The following is a 6,826-nucleotide window of genomic DNA, read 5'->3' as shown; positions in this document are numbered from 1 at the left end:
TCACCAGCACAAGAGTTTGAGCATTTGTCCTCTGTTCTCAGAGCCTCGTTGTCTTGTAAGCTGTAGACTGTGATGCCAACTGAGAAGCTGTCTCTAAAGGATGTCAGTGGCTGTATGTAAATAATAAATAAGGGCATCTGCTGGTTCCTGTTATGTACCCTTTACTTACTTCTCATTAAGTCAGTGAGCCTGAGAGAAGAGCGCACTCCTCACTTCTAGTTATTGTCTCAATGAGCACATGGTGTGCTGATGATGCTTGAACAATCTCATAGTTTCGGTTTAGCCCATAGAGTTTTGTATTTACGGTAACATTAAGGTTGAATATGTTAATATTATTCTAAATCTCTTAAAAACACTGATTACATCAGCGGTTCTCAAAGTGTGGGGCGCGCCCCACTGGTGGGGAATAGAGACGTGACAGGTGGGGCGCGCCGGGAGGGAGGAAATGTTCCTTTTTATGCCTTTATATCTTTATTCGTTGACGTCATCTTCATCTTTGCAGCGACACAGAAAACACCAGTTTATTAATAAAAAAATAAAATGTCTCCTTGCTATTTTTGATACATTCATAATCATTACTTTTGCCGGTTCTTTGTGGCTAGCTTAATGCTTGCGCTCGTGCGCTTGAGTGCGGCAATATAACGCTCATTATCCTGTATAGCCTATTTAAGTAATAAATCAATATAAAGGGGCGAGTTGTCCAATAATGGCTTATATGAACAACTACTAGTCGACTAGAAAACAACTTTAGGCGGAGACAGCCCTTATTCCACATATTTTCGAACCAGCAGGCCATTCTGTGTTGAGCGCGCGACCCTGAGCGGAATGAGCAAGCGGAGCGAATATTCAGAAATATTCAACAAACTGTTCCAGCCAATAACGATAAGAAGGGTTTGGGGGTGGGGTTTGGGGGGTTAGTGCGCGGATGAGGACGAGGGAGGGTCTAGCTAGCCTTCGTTTTGTGTGACAATACTTTAAAAGTCAACGAGAAGTGATGTCACCCGACATCGCTTAGAGCACCTTTAAGTAGGCTATATCTTTATATTAGCGAACGAATACAGTCAGTTGGTCACTGACTACATTATCCATACTTAACATGAACAATAGGCATGCATGCTTTGAGTGTGTTATATGCATGCTTTGAGTGTGTTTAGCTATAATAGAAGTTGCGATAGTCTTTTCTTCCCCTGTGACGTATATAGAGAAAATGTAAGGCGGGACTTGATTTTGTCCATCGGGAATTGATTGGATGAGTGCTTCTCAAACGGAAAGCTGCAGCGAGGCTGTGTCCTTCCTTCTGAGGCAACGCTAGAAATTCTAGCGTTGCCTCAGAAGGAAGGACACAGCCTCGCTCATTCTAGCCTAGAATGAGACTGTCTAGTAGTATAATAGTGTTCCCTCCCCCATGGTCATTGGTCACGACATGAAAACTTAAATTTTGGAAACAAAACTTTTTTATTAAAGACCCCCTGTAGTTAAAATCATTTTTTCAATGTTGTTCATATGTCTATGTGGTGTTTTTAATATTTAAGACAAACCATGTGCAAGTTCATAATATACATCAAAATAACAGGTGAATTGTGTATATGATGTATATTACTATGTTATGGTGAACTGTATGCCTTTCTCCACTGACGGTCTTAAGTTATACAAAGCATTTCTAAGAATTTTTTTCCCCCAGGGAAAACGTTTAAATATGTAATTTTGGTGATCAAAGATAAGTTTTAAGGGATACAATTATTGACAACAGGGGGACTTTAAAAATCTTTGTAATAACTGGCTTCTTATTAATGCAATACAGTGAATTACAACCGACAACTCGCAAAAATGCAAGATAACATGCATTAATCTCCGAAAACATTATTTTTGTCTTACATTTTATATTGATCTCACACAAGCTCAGTGCTAACTCGTTTTTCGTCATTAGTTTTTCGTGAATTGGAATGTGAGCAAAGGATTGTGAGTGATTGAAGGAGGCGAAGGATGCACTCGATGCATCCTTCAGAATGAGCTGAATGAAGGACGTGAAACTAAGGCCCTGTCCCAAAAGGCACACTTCTTATGCACTTTCGGTCTGGTGGACTTACAATGACTGTCCACAAGACTTATAGGGTGTCCCATTTGTCATTTTAGGTTTCAGAAGGGTGCTCGTGAGCACCCCCTTTGCGGTCGATATGCACCCTCGATGCGCACTTTTGTCGAGCCCGCACTGAAGCGAGCTCCGCAGTGAAAGCAGCATTACATCACGAAAATTTGGACTTGTAAGAACACCACAAAGTTTAGGGTGCCATTTGGTACAGGGCCTTAAGGCTGCCTTCCAAGGATCCTTCAAATTTAGACGGCCATCAGCGGCGCTTGATGACGTGGCAGCAGAGAAATGCAGCCTTAGGCCCTGCCCAAAATGGCACCCTCAACACTCAAAGTCTTCCAACGAGTCCGCACTTACATGATGTAACGCCACTTTGACTCTCGGGTAGAAGTCTGCTGAGGAGCTCACTTCAGTGATAAGATTACGGGGGCACATGAATGTTTTTTAAATAATGATGTGGACAGATAAATAATTTAACAATAAATACAGTAATATTACATAAAAAAATATTTTTTGATTTCATGATGACTTTAATGTTAATTTCTTCATATAGGCCTACTAAACATTTTACAAGTTGTATATTTTAACATTAGTTAATATAACAGTGACCAAGGTTATTTATTAACTAATAAATGCTTTCAATTTTTGTTGTTAGTTCACAGTAAAACAAAGAAACTATTGACAATATTGTTAAGTCACCATCGCCGGATTGTTTTAAACAGCTAAGTTGTTTTGTAATGCTATATTATTGTGTTAATTGCAGCCTAATATTAAGTCTTTTAATATGTCTTTTGAATTACGTTAACCTCTACTTTAATTCTGGCATAATTTAGCCCAGACTTAAGGAAGGATCTCCTGGGTGAGACCTCAGCAGGGGATACATTAAATTAATGAAACCACACATTTATTCTTACCGAGAAGTGTGAATCTCAAACACCAGCAAAAGTGGCAGCACCAAATTAATGTCTTTTTAAAGAAGGATGCTTTCACAACTTTGTCATGATTGATCATTTCAGACCTCTTCGTTTAATCACACACCATTGTCTTTATTTTTTAGCACTTACATACATATTTAGCTTAGATATTTGTTTCCTGGGAGATTACACATTTATATTTTATTTATTGAGATATCACATCCAAGCTGATCCCAAAGAGACTACCTGCTGCACCAGCAATAAAGGACGTAAATGTGTAGTGCATTATGGATGGTTCACATTCTATTCTTATTTCATCAAAATCAAAATCACAAGCAACCTTCTCCGCTAATAAATCAGAGAAGGGCAGTTGCAGATTTTGAAATAAACCAAGCAACTTTCTAGCTGTTATATAAGCAGGCATTTATTTAAAAAAGAGAAAGAAATCAAAAGAATGAAAATGAGGGCTTTCAGGAGTTTGAAACTTAAAAAAAAAATTGTTGGTTGCTATAGATTTTTCATGATGTACACTGGGAATTGTTGTCTTTAATCTGGCTTCTTTTAATAACAAAAAAAGAGAAAACGAAAAGGAGAATACAAACATCCACTTTAAGTCATACAAAATATCAGTTATTGAAAGATCAGTCCATTTCTATGGACATAAATAAATATATATATATATATATTTTTTTTTTTATACTTAGTTGATGCAAAATTGTGAAAAGTGAATCTCCATCTGCGAAAAAAGGTTTACTATTGAGAATTTTCCTGTAATCAGCATATGTTTAATCAGATAAGGCATAGTTTTAATGTGATCATGATCATTTAATGTTCCCCTCCTGTAAATTTTTAAGAAAATTAGCAACAAGCAAACCAGTGTTGTAGATGCTTTCAAACTGAGCAAGAACCCTCATGGGACGATTGTACACTATCCCACCAATATGCTACTAAAACCAAAACACAGCTGGAAAACCACATCTAAATCTTTGCAGCCCATCTGATCTTCTCACATTTTATCTTAAGTTTAACTTAATTTGATGCAAATGATTTAAAGTGTCATATCAGCTACACTAAGATGTGTACTACTGAGAACAACAGGTGAATTCTGGGTTATATAAAGCCGCATCTGGAAATGCCCTTAGGGTAATCTCATAGAATAATGAATCTTCAAGCGAGAGAGGTATGGTGCCGCGCAGTACTGTTTGTTTAAGCCACCCTTTTATGTGGAGACACATGGTGTGCTCAGAAAGAGGTCTTCTGGGGTTTCTGACAGATGGCATGGCTCACAGATAAAGACAGCGTCAATGTGACAAAAAGCTCAACTCTGCAGGTCTCTAGTAGAGATCCACTGTATATGCCTTTGTGATTTTCTACAGGCTCAATTTTTGCCCTTTATGCACTTAAAGAGACTGAATCTGAGATGTTGAGGTGTAGTGCATCAGAATAATTCAGATATGATGTTCATGTATCAAATAAATAAAAATAATTCAAGAAGCAAATTTTAAAGAGCAGTTCTTCTGTGTTACTGATCTAAAAAACTATATTTAAAGGAAATACAAAATCATGTTGTTTTTCTACAAAGGCTGAGGCTGAAGGTACTGCATAGGTTCAAATGAATAAGGTGATCTACAATATTTATTCATTGTAAAATAACATTCCTAGGTGTCGGTCCAACTCAGATAACGCTTCCTCATCACCAAGCCAGGAGAGAAACGCCACCTCGGGCTATGGAAATGTGATTGGATTGTTTCATCTGTGACATTTTGCTCCTCTGTGAAATATTCAAATGTACTCATATACTTCACAAGGCACTTGGCCTTGCCAGTCAAACTCACATGAGTTTTACAGAGAAGACCGAATAAAACCTAATTTAGTGATTAATCTCTAATGTAACATTTGAAGTTAACGAATATACCCTAATTTCGAGCAAATCAGCAGTGAACTGAAGAAGCATTCAGTCTTATCATGTGCCATTGCCATCAAATGAAACAAACAAAACAGACTGTGGAACAGATGATATTGTCAATAACGGTATACGTGTACCCACATTATTTATAGAAGGTAGAGAGAAAACTGAGAATTATATTTGAAATTCAAGAATGAATGCGCAAGAATTGGGATGGTGTATGTTATAAGCGTTGGTGGATGCATGTCAGCAACATTTAAATATAGTGGTTTGATGCTCAGATTATGTGAATGACAAGTGTATGTAGAGTATACACCAATGCCCCCCCCGAGTTACCTCCGACTCAATAGACAAACATATCCAAAGTCGTAGTTTTGATTAAAACATAGAAGGCATTTGCACCGGTAAGTGGAGTGAAGAAAGCTCTCAGAGGAGTCTGATGTGAAATTCCAAAGAAACCAATTAAAACAGAAGGGAGGGAGTAATAAACAGAGCCAGAAATCCTTCTCCACCTGTAATAAAGCGTCCTCCAGAGCCTTAACAGAATGGATTACTATAGGGTCACAGTGATGAAGGGGATTGACAAATCATGCATTGACAACATAATAGCCAACATGATGAAATGAGATAAAAATACTTCTGCAGCTTTCTAAGTGAATCCTTACTGCATGGATGACAGTTGGTTGGGTTAAAGCAATATGCAAGGATGCTGCAGATAGTATGAATGATTCATGTTCAGAAGATATTACAGGGCAACTAACTAAGCAACTAACTTATGCTTTCTCAAGTCCAGGGCATGTAAATATCACACCGCCTGAGCAACAATCACCTCCACCAGGGCAGATGTTGGCCTTCATTAAAGGAATGGTGGACATGTTTTACTTTGTTACCAGAGCCCTTAAGTACATTTTTTCAAATAGGCCTATCTGTACTTTTTTCTTTTATTTCGCTACATTCCAAAGCATTATATCGTACTTTTTACTCCACTACATTTTATAAAAAAATGTCATACTTGCTTGTTTTTTTGCATGGAAGAAATTGTCACCCACTCTGAGACACGATAGAGTTGTCTGGGCTGATTCGTGAACAAGCTGATTCAATTAAACTGTTAAAGCGGTTTGTAAATCGCACTGTACGATACATACATGAAATGGACTGTTTTCATCCGTTCTCGACATCAAAGTACCGCAAGCGCGATTAGAGAGCAGAAGCTCCATATGCTTTCGAATCTTATGATGTCATACACAGATTTAAATCAAACACACCTAATAACTTTGATTCAAATACAGAGATCTGATCAGAGTGAGTCACCAGTTCACGATTCACAAGTCTGACTGAAGGGTAGATCCTCAGAGCTTGAGTGCATTCCCAACTGATGGCACAAAGAGTTAGTTACTAATGGCGAATTTTAAGATTTATTATTGCAGGCCTAAATAAAAATTATATTTAGGTCACAGCTTACAAAGATGGATCCTATATTTCAATGGTCAATCGTGGAAGTATTCTTCATATAGCCTATGTGTATCTGATTAGTCTAATATTTGAGAGCAGAGTGTCTAGTTTTGTGTGAGATGAGGAAATCCGCCTGTGATGCACTCTCGACATTTTTCATTACTGCCCCACTCATTAAAAATACATTTTCAATACAGTTCCTTCTGCAACACCTCACTTCTACTATCATACTGCTATCATATGATGAAGTAATTGATGACTTTGCATCAATGAAGACCAGAAGTGTTACATTTTAAATTCAGGTGCAGTGTAATCCCACTAAATGGAAGCAAGCTGATTTTAGTCAATTCTCTATATTTTATTATTTAATAGTTAATAGAGTTGAGTTGTAAATAGGTATTTACTAAATAATTTTATGTGGTGCGTTTTTTTTCCTTCTTTTTTTTTATGTGGTTCTAAAATAAA

At 37.4% G+C, this 6,826-nt stretch overlaps 1 long non-coding RNA gene across 1 annotated transcript; it reads right to left on the bottom strand.

The window, feature by feature from the left end:
- Nucleotides 1-5,268: 5,268 nt before the first annotated feature.
- On the bottom strand, nt 5,269-6,046 carry LOC143737782 (uncharacterized). The gene is made up of 2 exons (XR_013203718.1): nt 5,885-6,046; nt 5,269-5,691 (listed from the first exon to the last, which is right to left on the bottom strand). It is a non-coding gene; the product is annotated as an uncharacterized LOC143737782 (long non-coding RNA).
- Between the last annotated feature and the right edge of the window lie 780 nt (nt 6,047-6,826).

This window comes from Siphateles boraxobius, unplaced genomic scaffold (assembly GCF_051911475.1).
Source record: "Siphateles boraxobius isolate OS27281-9 unplaced genomic scaffold, OSU_SipBor_1 1, whole genome shotgun sequence".
NCBI classification, from domain to species: domain Eukaryota; kingdom Metazoa; phylum Chordata; class Actinopteri; order Cypriniformes; family Leuciscidae; genus Siphateles; species Siphateles boraxobius.
The sequence above is the reverse complement of the archived record's forward strand: the minus strand, read 5'-3'. Positions and strand labels throughout refer to the sequence as shown.